General features: G+C 43.8%; 1 protein-coding gene across 2 annotated transcripts in view; it reads right to left on the bottom strand.

The window, feature by feature from the left end:
• Positions 1–13,814, bottom strand: part of HEATR6 (HEAT repeat containing 6) — a 1,218,923-nt gene that overhangs the window by 1,186,941 nt on the left and 18,168 nt on the right. The window lies entirely within an intron of this gene.

Raw genomic sequence — 13,814 nt, 5'->3', positions numbered from 1 at the left:
GGATGTACCACTTTTCCAGAAAGGAAGAAGAGATGCGAGAAAGCTGACCAGAGCCAGGTAGAGAGCATGGATCCATGTTGGCCAGAAGGACTGCCTCCACAAACGAGCACCATACAAGGAGTGAGTGGAGGGCAACAAGGCCACAACTAAGCCCACAATGGGCTTAGAGTTTTCCCAACCCACTGAAGGGGAAAAGAACGGATAACGAAAGCAGGGCTAAGAAGGCCCGTAGCACAGGCTAGGCGAGGCTAAGAATCTAAATACCCCAGAAGGGGATGGGAGCAGTGACAACCAGAACTGGCCTAAGCAGGCCTGTAGTCCACAACGGGTAAATCATTTGAATACCCCATTGCTATTTCTCTTTTGGCAACTTTCCAGCCATAGTTCTATTCACCCCCACATGTTTTGCCTTTGTTTCTGAACCTGTACTGACTTTTTACAGGGAAATCAGGCCTTCAGCTTCACTCCCCTGATCGTTTTTGCCCAATTAATTGGGGGCAGGGCGGGGGGGGGAATGATCAGTCGTCCAGACCATCAGTACTGGGAAACTAAGTTTCCCTTTTGACTTTTACAATTGTATCTTTTTAACATTGCACACAGCCTCTTACCATGCAGTGCAATTGGGCTACTTTTGTAACACCCTAGACATTTATGCTTGGGATTTCTGGTTACTTTTATGTGTGCCTAAGACAAGCTTGTCGCAGTAATTATATTTTTACCATTTTTATGTTATTTGTAGTGTGCACATTCGGTTCACCGCTTATGGCTACTGAACATGGCTAGTGCCCTAAAATGACTACGCCACAGGTTTTTCACTTTGCCCATATTGTGGTTTGGTCTTTCTGCCTTGCAAGGCAAGGAAATCCAATAGAAGGTCATGCAATTGCTGCTTTAGCGGGTTTGCAATGCCGTGGTGTGTGACTCAGAAAGTAGGTGGCACTGTCTGGTCCCATTCCACATCCGTGGAGCCAGTGACTCTAGGTGTGGGGCATGAGTGAAACCAATAGCGACACCTTTTTGGACAAATACTGGCTGTTTGAATGCTGACAAGCCATACCATTGGTGGGCTTGGACTTGCTTGCAGGCTGGATTTTGGATTAAAAAAAAAAAATAAAAAAAAAAGGACTCCTGCAACCATTTCTTCAGATCAGCATTGGAGCCAAGAAGCCCTCAAAGGAACCAAGTGAACATCTGAAGAGGACTCCTGAAGAGGTCCAGAAGCCCCTTCTTAATCTGGCCCGTTAAAGACCTGTTGGACTACCTGATCTGAAAAAGCCCTGTGCGGTGCTTGGTAGTACCAACCAGTCTCTGCGTGTTCTCGAGGATCCAGCCTCCTGAGCTTTTTAGAAGTGTCCCTGGACCACCCGGTTGACTGACCAGCACTTCAGTGGGCTACCTCGCTACAACTGTTCTGTGTTTCCAGCCGGAACATTCAGACGAATTTCAGCCAGTCAACTTCAAGGAATCTGCAAGGATTTCTACACCCGCGACTGGAAGGATGCCTGGCGTCAGCTGTGTGTGGTGGCTGTCGCTGGAACTCGCCTTCCCCATCCTGTGAAGTGTCCTGTAGAAGGCTGCCTCAGTGCTTTCTGCATTTCCCCATCGCCAAGGGTTGCACTCTGCTTCAGGACCCGACCGGAAGAATCCTGGCACCCACAGCTCCTGGGCACCTCTCACCGGAACCAACGGCAGGAAATGCAACCTCCAGCGACCCCCAGTCAACCCATCCAGTTATCTGGGAGCATCAGAGTCAGGGCGGGGCCAAGTAAACACAAAGCATGTGCCCCCCCCCCCCCCCTCTCCTCATAGGATAACACTGAGAACAAGTCTCTTTGTATGCTTCCATTCCACTGCTTTTTGGTCTTCGCACACGAGAAATAAAACCTGACCGATAAGCACACAATTGACTAACTTTTTTGCAGCTCTTCCTTTGAACAATTACCAACACAACTAACTTACCTGCATCAGATACATTCTAGGGATAAGCATTGTGACTTTTGGGCACAAGGCCCCACGTTTCTTAGGGATTGGACTTCCGAAGCTAGGTAATATTTCTTGTGACTTGGTTCCATCTTAGCACATCAGTTAACTTAGCTCTATTTTTGATCCAAGTCATTCATTGAATGCATTTTAAGAACCTATGAGAATATATATATATATATATATATATATATATATATATATATATATATATATATATATATAATCTACGTGAAATCTCCGAGGCGGAATAACCCGCAACAGAAATGTACGCACTACAAAATGTTTGTACATTTCCCATGCGAGCATCCATTTCAAAACCCTACAAAACGTACACCCCCACCCACAACACACCCCTACCCACACCCCCAACATACCACCACCCACACCCTACTTACCTTTTAAGACGCGCTGTGTCCCTGCAGCGCCAGTTCCCTTTCAGTTCCGTGATCAGTAACCGGCAACGCAGGGTCTTTTTTTTTTTTTTTGGGCCGCTGCAGGGGTTTCCCCCGCAACCCCCGCTCACCCCTGGGTTTTTTTCCCGCCTCAGTTGTGCTGCGGGGGTGTCCCCCGCAACCCCCGCTCACTATACTGTACAGTGTAGTGAGCGGGGTGTTGTGGGGGTCACCCCCGCATCCCCCGTTTTATTTAAAAAATATTTTTTTTGCTCGGTGAGCTGCAGGGTTGTCCCGTGTCCCTCGCAACACCCCGCTCACTATACTGTATACTATAGTGAGCAGGGTGTTGCAGGGGACACCCCTGCAGCCCCCTGCTTTTTTTTTTTGATAGTTCGAACTTTTGGTGGTATGTGTTTTAAGGTCTTTTTGTAAGGTCGGTACATTTTATTCAGACATTTCGTCCTAACCCGTTTATTATTGCGTGTTGTGAGATATTGTCACCTCTTATTTATCAGTGTGTGTTAGAGACCTAGAATAAACCCTATTTTTATACATGTCGGTCTTAATTGAATTATTGTGTGCTTCACTGTGTGGACTCATTGTTGACCCCTTACCCCACTCACACTTTCCTGAGAATAGCCTTGACTGCTCTGCATTGCTACCTTGATTGGGATAGCCTCTCAGAGTTCCTCTGTTGACCATAACCATGACTAGGATGGCCTCCTAAAATCTGTCCACCAGGTAAGATTCTAGAAATTAATCTCAACACCCATGAGTGTGTGGAAAGAAGCAACAACCAGAATTGGTTGAGCAGGCCTGTAGCCCACGTGGGGCTAACACTCCAAATACCCCATGAGTCTCATGCGGGGTGAGACCCCACGAGGGGTAGAGAAAACAACCAAAGCATGGCTGAGCAGGACCGTAACCTACTCAAGGTAGAAAGGAGAAATACCCTACAAGGGGCAAAGAGCTTTGCTTTTGTGAACACAGACTTCCCCCGGTCATGCGGAGCGGGTATGTCTAACAAGGAGAATACTCCCCCGAAAACAGGAAAAGTAGAAACTGTTTGGACCGGCTGCTACAGCCGTTGTGTAGCCAAGAGGAAACAGATATTTCAGTTGGGACTGCTAACACCAACCGAAGACTGGGAGAGACAGAGAACTCTTTGGTGGGGGTTAGAAAACAAAACAGTTTTTGTGTGGGTCTTGCGTTAGACTTCCTTTAGTGGTGGATTCAGTGGTTTGTTTTTTTAATGCAACTTTTAAATGATATTGCTTTGGAATCTGGTGTCATTACTACATTTTTTATACATTTCATTATGTACAATGTATTCACAGTGGCTTTCAACTTGTAGTTATTTGATGGTTCTGTTTCTTTTATTGAAAAATATAAATAAAATGATCAACCAAAAAAAATAAGAAAACCAGCCATCAATAAGGGAGAGCAGCCATCTCCCAAGTTAAAACTTATATTGCGTTAAGGAGAAATGGGAGGCGGACATGGGATGTCCAATACCGGAGATAGAATGGGCACAGCTGTAGGAAGTGCTCCTGAAGACATCAAGGAATGACCGTTTCCAGCTGGTCCAATTTAATATTTTACATAGGACATATGTGACTCCGCTGGTGCTCCGGGCAATGAATAGGGAACTATTGGATGAATGTCCTAGGTGCGGCACAGCGCAGGCAGGGTTTCGGCATATGATATGGGAGTGCAGGATAATAGCTGAGTACTGGGATGAGGTCCTTAATGGAGTGAATGGTTTGTTGGGGACCAGATGGGAATGGTGTCCGGAAACTTGTCTGTGGGGTAGGCTACCGGGTGGGGGGGGGAAAGACACAGAATACGGAATAGAATGGCCCGGTTTCTGCTTACACTGGCTAAACGCCGAATGGCGATAGCATGGAAATGCCCACAAGGCCCGGCGATTAATCTATGGCGGAAAGATGTGCGGAGGTGGGGCTTGGCGGAACTAACGGTTTTGCAGAATATGGACCCTGAGACGGAAAGGGAGGATGTAACGATTCATTGTACCCAATTGCTAAATGACTTGTCAAAGGAGAATGACCTACGGCCTCCGTGAAGAAGCACAGGAAGGGGTGGGAGGATGAACTGGGAAGACATGAACTTGGGAACTGGCAGCGGATCCATCCAATCCACAGGGAAACCATGGACGATGGAGTATTGCATGCTGTGACCGATGGAGGGAATGGAAGCCTGGAGGGCAAATCCGGACACTGGAAGAGGGGGGGGGTTAGAGGGAGGTGGGTGGGGTTGTGACTTTGTTGATATAGTTAAAATTAAAGTTATTAAGCGTGTTGGGGGTAGGGTATTGGAGGGTTAGGGGGGTGCAGGGGAGGAATTGCAGGTTTCTTGGGATATTATAAAATGCCAAGAGTGTTTAAAAAAAAACAAAAACAACAAAATAAAAACATATTGCCATTTCTTTCGTCGTGGTAGGGCAGATGTTAGGTTACTGTAAGTTTTGATAGGACTGCACTTTGTAAGATGTCCTGACGAGCACCCATTTGTTGTTTTTTTTAGAAAAGGAAACCATCTTAGGAGAGGCATTATTTATTTGCATAAAATATCCTGTTCAAACATGTCCTCTTGTCAATCTCCTATGTCTGACCTGCCACACTACATGAAGGAAGGAGAACTGCTTTTGAAACAATTTGCATAACTTTCAAAGCAATTCATGGAAATGGTCCTAAATGTATACATAGCCAAAATGTTTTGCTCTCACTTCTGTTCAATGGGCTTGCTTTTTATTTACCCAAACCTTAATACACAACACAAGGGGCAGACCTTAATACATTTGGATGTCATCTTGAAAAGCAATAGCAAACAGATTGGTTTTAAAAACCTATTCACCCTTATGGAAATCTCATTTTCAGTAACTGCATTTGCAATTATTTTCTATATAATAAATATATAGATGTATTATTAGATCAAAAGTCTTTGGCTTCCATTAAGCAGCCAAGTCATTTAGCATAATTATTTATTTTCTTTCACAAAGCCAAATGACATCATGCGTTCTGAATATCGTTTCATTTAGCGACTTGAGAAGAAATGTTACCACTGCCCTAGTCCTCTCAAATACCCACCTCCAACCACCCTGCCCCCACCAAAGTTCATGAATTGAACATGCCTTAGGGAGAACAGAATAGAGAACATTATTCACATCTTCCAAAAATATTGATAAACAGTGCCAATTCTATTTTTGGGATCCGATAGTTAGAAAATAGACTTCAGACATGAAATATTCAGAACAGTGATGTTCATATTTATAGAATGGTAATTATTCCAGTTCACCTGGTCAGCCGCATCGACGTTCCAACACTTCTTTTTTTTTTATTGTTATGGTTGATATTTAACCTTTCAACAACGTTCAAATTCAATAACAAATAGTATACCACATTTACAACAGTGCAATTTAAAACTAAACATTTTACACAATTCAACACATCAGTTTTTCATTTTAGACTTATGTGAGCCAAAAATCTAAGTGTAGCAAGGCCAATGAGACATACTTTCCGCTAAAGGTTTGCACCCAGACTCCGAGCTCTGAAATTTCTCGATGATAGTTAAAATGCTTTCTGACAAGCAGATTTCTCTCATCATTCGGTACTAAGCAAGACGTACCTAATGTCTCAAGGTTTTGGCTTCTTGACCACAAAATCGACAAACTTTAGCAAATTCCCACCGTTTTAATCTTGAGGCCAAAATTTCTCGAGTTGTGCAAAGGTTCAAACGCAGTTTTAAAAATCCACGTTGTTTAATAGGGCAAGGAAATCGAGATAAATAATTTGGTAGACAATTAAGTGCTTTCTTCAAATTCATAATTTTTAAAAGCCGTAGATCTATGGCATTCAGCAATTGTAGAGCACCAATCAAATGTCCACACCTTTTTTGCATTATACGGTCTCTGCAGTAATATTTTAACACTCGTACCTGCCTCTTTCAACCAGGCTGGCAAATCCTCCTCTAATCAGTCATGGCGCCAGACCGAACATCTTCTGGTAATGGGCACAGGACTGGGACGATGGAGTTAGCCTGCCCTAGTATTTTCCGTAAAAGGTTTAAAAGCTTCCACCTTACAATTACAGATAATGAAAGACCAATTCATAGTATAAAATGTGGATGGGCGGTCCATTTAGAACAAACATTCCCATTTATTCCAGTCCGTTTTATCTAAAAATAAGATGGCTTCCACTCAATGATATAGTTGGGACCACCTTCTGTTTATAGAAGGTCAACAATGGTTATAAATGTAAATAAATAAATGGTTCATTAGAGAACCTCCCATACTTATTGTGCAAAATAAGCCCCTGCGAAGCTATTAGCTTGACTTACAGACCATTATATTAGGTTTCGCTCTAGTGTCATTGGCCAAGATCCCCAAATATTTATATTCTGAAACCCGTTAAAGGGGAGGATTATATACTCTCATCAAAGGGAATGCCCACTTCGTCACTTGACCTGGCCTAAGCAGAAGCATTCCATTTGTTAGTGTTTATCCTAAAGCCATTATCTGGGCAGAACTCCTCTAGGTTGACCAGTTGCCTTGGTAGACCCAACAGGGTTTGGTCCAAAAGGACCAAATCATCCAGATATAGGACCCATCGGTACCAGCCCACGTCTAGGAGGATATGCACATGCTTTTAGCAGGTAAGACCCAATATCAGCCATACAAAGGTTGAACCGGGCTGGTGCAAAAATGCAACCCCGTTTTAAACCCATAGATGTCACAATGGGTCTTGACAACAGGCCCTGATAATTTAGTCTGACCTGAGTAGACATTCCCATGTGTAGATCTGTTATCATTTCCAACAGGTATGGTGGACATCCCCCAGGTCTCCAGCTTTGCTCAAAGTCTAGCTCGGTCCAACGAGTCAACGGCATGCTTGAAATCTATTAAAAAAAAAAGGCAAAAAGACTGGTTGACCCCCACCTACAGATGTTCTTTAATTATAGCAAAAGTGCCCAGATTTATTGAAGTACCCAAACCTGGAATAAATCCCAATGGCAAATGATCCAATGCTTCGCCTTCTTTGCCCAATCTAATAAATGTCTTAGCACCAGCTTTGTAAAGAATTTTCCTGAAACATTGAGCAAAGCAATAGGCCGATAATTTCCTGGGTCGGACCGAATTCCCTTTTTGAAAATAGGAACAGTAATAGATTTTTTCCACGAGGTCGGGACACTGCGTATTTGTAAGATGGACTTAAACATTGTAAAGAGTAAATTTGCCCATTCCTCTGGGAGGGCTTTTAAGAGGATATTAGACCCGCGTGGAAGAAGACAGCCCCCTTAGACCAAGCCCGGCGCTGCGGGACGTCCCCAAAGAGTGTACCATTGACCATCAAGAAACCTCTATTCTTCATTAAGTCCAGCCACAGCTCTGTTCTTATCTGATTATTACAACTAGACTCCTATAAGCAAGATATATTCAGATCTCCCATAACACCACCAGCAATCTGCGAATCTAGCGGCCACAGACATCAAGCAAAGTCAATAAACTTGCTATAAAGGTTTCCATGGATATTGCTCAAGGGTACCAATACAAAAATCATTAATTCCAGCACAACACCTCCCTCTCTTCCCCCCAGCAGACCATGATACCTTAGTCAATTGGATAAACATGTTAGCCATGGGATTAGGGATAAGCCCATACCATTTCTACAAGCTGTGATAAGGCCTGCCGATGGGGTGCCAGAGTGACCCCTACTAGCATCAACCTGTAACAACGAATACCCATCTAAGATTGAGGTGGATAATAGCCAAGTTTCTTGCAGGTAGAAAACGTCCAAAAGACCCAATGGATTGCCCTGCTCTTGAAAGATTTTTTAAACCCTCTAGTGTTCCAGCTCCCCATTTGGATCTTCATAGGCCCTTGGGTCCCCTGAAGCAAATTCTTTGTTGCAGGCTTAGTTATTAATGCTTCCAAAAGCAGGACCAATCCTCCCCCTCTTCGTTTTTTCCTTCCTCATTTAGACAGAGGAGCTCGACATGCCTAAATCCTTGGTTCCCCTTATAACAGGTCACCGTTAGCAGGGAAGTCTGGATTGCCCCATCAGGGACATCTAGGTCAATACAAGGGGGAGATCTCACCTGGTCTTTCTCCCAATCAGAGAGCTCAAAAATTACAAATACCAAAGGTCGAACTTAGAGCCCAATTTCCATAATTACCTGTTTTATCAATCTGTAAGGAATATGCAAAAATACTCTGTTTAACTCAGTATCATTTACACATTCAATCGAATCAATGTCTTTTGAATCAACCAAAGACAGTTTAGGGATTGGTCTAAACAATCTGAAAATGTTTTCTCTGTTCAATGTCAATGTTTTTTACCAACCGTTCAAGCAAGAGACAATTACCATTCAGGGGGTCGGCAGCAGCTCCAACATCACTTTCTACACACAGTAAAGGTGCAGCTTGAACTTTAGAAGAGAGGAGGTTGAGGGCATCTAGAGTGACCAATACGAAGGAGGGGACTCCCTGATCTGAGGGAATGATGGAAAAGCCTCCAAAACCCCTCTTTGGGGGCCCAGGTGATTTAAAATCAAGGAATCTCTACATAAAACAGAGAGAGGCGACAGATTGTCAGGGAGAGCCTCGCAATTAGAGTCTCCCGAGTGCGTGGTCAAATTCAACAGATCTTTATCCATCAGGATACATAGAGTTTCTCCAACTTGATCCAAATCCTCTTCCCACAAGTGGTCATTCACACTGGTGGTCTTCCCCATTGTAGAGTCTTGCTTACTTTGATGTCTTTTTTATGGAGCCTTTCCGAGGGTGGGCCACAGTGTTTTGTAGAAGAGGTGCTGCCAAATTTCAAAGAAATGTTCTAGAACCAGACGCTTGTGGTCTGCCCACTCACTTTTGATTCTTAGATTTGTCATTTACCACTTTCCACCCTTCTTTAGTGGTATCAAAAATACCCAAAAGGGATTGGAGTCATTACACAGGGCCAGAAGTCAGTTCTGCCCTAAACATGACTTTGGGGTCATCAGGACATCTACCTCTTCTTAACTGGCATACCCTCTCTCGGGTTATAAGATCTGCATCACATAAAACCGGATAGGCCCCAGATCGTGATACCTCAGCAACCTGAAGTTTAGACGTTTGAGGTGGCAAAATGCCACCAAGAATTGCTCCGTGCCAAGTAGAGATCTTTATCTCAAACTGTCAGCTTGGCCACTATTAGTTCAATTTGCATCACAATCTTTTCATTAAGCATGTTGTATAGTTTTTACCAAAGACGGGTTCATGGCTGTTAAAGTTAGGTCGGTAGAGGGAGGAGGCGGGTTTAATATGCTAAAGGATTGTCTGGAGGTCGGATAGAGAAGAAGATGAGGTGGATAGAGTGGGGTCACAGTAAAGTATTGGTGAAGCCGACAAGTTCCTCTCTTGGGCCAGTGCGGTTCTCGCCCCTTCAGACTCACTCAGGACTACTAGCCTTGCGCTATTTCCTGCACCACACATCAATTGGTGAGTTTCCAGGGTATTTGGAATTGCCTGTTCCGAAGTAGGAGTCAAAGAAAATTTCCCATCCCTGGCTCCCCCCACCACACATAAGGACAGCCAGCTCCCTTGATGGTAAATTGCTTGAGTCAATAGTTGGGGGGGGCAAGAAATCACCAACTGTATGAACCTGCGCCTTAGCTGTAACCGGCCTTCCCACGTGAAGGTTGATAGCTAGGGCTAAAGTATTGGTCGTTTGAGATCAGAAGATCCCAAGAAGGGATCACCGAAAGAACTAAATCATCCACAATGTGAGAGGCTTCCGGATTTTCAAGTTCTAGTTGGGTTGTAACATCTCTTAAAGTAACATCCTCGAATGAGATCAGCCGCGTCACCGGACATGTAGGGGCCGCGGGCGGAGTTTATTAATATAATTTAGCTTTACACTTTCAGACCCAGTTTCGGGTAACGCCACATCCCATAAATAGAGGCGTATGTCCTTCGTATTAGTAGAAGCAGGCGTTTTCTTAGGGAGACGGCCGAGGGACTTTATTAAAGCTCTTGGTTTATTCACTTTGAGGAGTCCCTTAAATGGATTGTTAGGAGTGTCTGCTGAACCCTGCAATGTCAGTTTGACGGCATAGCACTTCTCAAAGTGTATGCATAAGACATCCAACTGCCTGCAGCCACGTTATTTTGCAGCTTAATGCAGGTGAGAACGGTTCACCTTCTGGGCTCTCAGATCTTCACAGAAGACCACTCAAACTCACTCACCGCTTTGGCTTTGGGCCTCAGCATGCTGGCAACAGCACAAATCACAAAGCCCACACAGCAAAACCAAACCTTATTGTGATCCTCGCAGCCCTCTCGGCGAGTGACGGACTGCAAATTGCGGACAGCCGCGCCAGTCATACTGCTTCCGACTCCGACACAACCTTCAGCAAGGGCTAGAGGAAAGGACCTTCTGGCATCAAGCCGCACCGATCTCCTGACACAAATTGCTAAAGCAAAAGCCTTTCCTACAATTATGAAGTATGGCATTGATCCCTTCTGTGAACAAAACATTGTTTTCTGAGTATTGAAGACGGGAGACACACTGTATTTTGCAGATTCTTATAATGTGCAATAACTCAGAAGTGTTTATTTGAATACCTTTATTTTTTTTGTGTCAATTCAGTATGCCCATTTTCCTAGTAACCTAACTCTCTGGAACATCTGTTAGTTTCTTTGCACAAATATTCTGGGCTGGATTTAATAACATTTCAAATAGAGCGAGTCGGGATATGCCTTGAGCATATTTTAGATGCCCATGAAAGCACTTGTGAATAGCATATGCGCATAAGCATCTCAAAGATGCTCTATGCACTTCCAGATTTTATCTAGTTTTACTCTTCGTGACTCAGTTGTAATGCAGCATATGCAAATCTGTAATGCTGACCAGCATCTCCTTGGTGGCTCCAGTCCAACACTTTGTGAATCTGGCCGTCTGTTCACTATTCCTCCCATCACTTTTCCTCGAACAAACATCTTTGCCAGTGAGCGGTCTCTTTCCATCTTTTATATGCCTGTTGAGGCTTCATTTCGTTCAGAATGTGTACAAGATTGCTGTCACACCCAATTGCCTATAGGAAAGTATGATTGCCAAGCTCTAGACTAGCCCCAAACATTTTGCTTCAGCGATTCATCCATGGTTTAACATATCAGAGACAGATACATTTGCGATGAATGCCATTTGTCATAACAAGAACATGAAGCTCTCAACCTCTGCCAATGTGAAACCTAATCTGCTTCCTTCATAAGGCTATCAAATGCACCTACACACATACTTCCCTCTATGAAGCATCCAACTTTAAATCACAGTTACCACGCATATGCGATGCACATGGGGCTGCAGAAATGTTTGTCATGGTCCATGCACTGCATTAAACTTTATCCTGCACTGTAATGAGCTCTTTGCCTTTTGCAGATTTAACTTTATAAACTAATTCCACTCGCGATTCTGCCACTGCACGACTGCCTCTCTGTTGGTAGTTTGCCTATTAGCCAACGTCCTTTTTGCGCTACAACAAACTCTTTCGCAACAGCTGGGCTTTCTGTAAGCAGGATATGTAGAGAAAGGTATGAGTGTGATAAGAGAGCAGAGGGTAGGAAGAGTGGAGGGAAAACAGGGAATGAAGGGAAACGAAGTTGTAGCAAAAAATAAATAAATACATCGAAAAGCAGTTGCAGAACACATTTGAAAGTATATGCCTGCTATTTGGTGAGATAAGCAAGGTACTGTATAGGAGGAAAACATGGAATAGAATGCCTAGGTGGCTAGTGGAAATAGCGAAAACTCAAATATGTAGGGTTGATGGTCATGGGGGGGGGATCTTAGTGTTCTTGACAAGGAAATGGTTAACATTTATGTAGTGCGCGGTATTAGCATATTCAACTTTTCAATTGAGATCATTTAAATCAAAGTGAATACTTAATATAGTTGTAGTGCTTACGGCACTGCAACAAATACATAGCAACCTACTTCAGGTAAGAGTCAACCTGCTTCTGCTCTGGGGGGGCGAGAGGGAATCGGTTAATCTATGTAATAGGAAGCGATTGCGTGAGGCTGATTTTGATCGAGACTGCGTTTTAAAGTTAGTGCCTTCTATGCAGTTAGTGAACATTTTCAACTAACGTCTCCAAGGAAATGCTGGCTTCATGGTGCTGGAGCGTTCTGCATTTTGTTCTTTCAATGTTCGTTTTTGTATCTTCATTCTTCTGGTTTCTTGCCTTGGTTTTCGTTTGAGTTGATCATCTTTTAAGTTGAATTGACAGTCCCACCTTGTCTCCACTATTGCATCCTAACTCAGTGTAATACATTGCTGAAACACAGAGCATTTGTATGATATCTTGTTTAATAGTAATATTATGAGTACCATTTACCCAAGCACGCTTTACATGCTGCACCCACCCCTTGCTCCCGACAAGATGCACAAGGACAGTGGGGAGAGACAAATGTGAGCATACTCATATCAGCACTCAGTTGTGCTGACTACATGGGGGCTTGGAGTTCCTGAAGGGGGTTGTGGGGGCGGGGCAGAGGGTAGATAATTGCCATTAACACTATGTGAAGCCTGTCGATTTAAAAAGGTGGCATGGGAACATGCTAACCCGTATTTAGAGTGTTCACAAGATTGCAGTTTTTCATATATTGAAATTCAACCCATATCTGCATACTCACTTGACATCTCAGATCTCATCAAGCAGAACACCATTAAAATGCTGGCCATCTCAGAAACATGGCTACATACAACAGCAGGTCCGGCCATATCCTTAGCCATCACGCCGGAATACTCCATCTTCAAAAAAGACAGAACCAGCTCCAGAGGAGGGGCCAGGGGTGACCATTATAGCCAGAGACACCATTTGAATTAGGACAATGCAACAACTAACATTCCTTCAAGAGAACTTCTCACGGTTAAACTAACCCTCTCCCACACAGCAACTATAACCATCCACTTGATCTACAGAGCACCAGATTTACCTACCAACTTTAAAGAGGACATAGCACAACTCCTATCAGCAAACTCTAAACCATTAACCAAGACCATCATCCTGGACAACTTCAATCTAGGTTTTAATTGTGAAACTGACTCGGATGCCACCTCCTTAGCTAGCGCAATCAAAGCTCTAGGCTTTACACAACATATCCTCTGCCCAACACATACTAAAGGCTGCACGCTGGACCGGATTGAATAGTCTAACTGTGATATCGCCATCACATCTAACATGACCTGTCCTTGGTCGGATAACAATATTATCTAATTCGACGTACCTCTGCCAAATCCTACCACTTCCCCAGTGACAGTAATTACCCCCCATCCTCCTAATAAGGAACTCCCAAAACAAAACTCCCTCCAGTATTCTGCCTCTCATAACTGCGATCAAGAACTCCCAGCCCTCTACCAGTGACCCTGGAACCATAGTTG

This window comes from Ambystoma mexicanum, chromosome 9, assembly GCF_040938575.1.
Source record: "Ambystoma mexicanum isolate Mex_15411 chromosome 9, UKY_AmexF1_1, whole genome shotgun sequence".
In the NCBI taxonomy this organism is placed as follows: domain Eukaryota; kingdom Metazoa; phylum Chordata; class Amphibia; order Caudata; family Ambystomatidae; genus Ambystoma; species Ambystoma mexicanum.
Note: the sequence above shows the minus strand (reverse complement) of the source record. Positions and strands in the feature narration are given on the sequence as shown.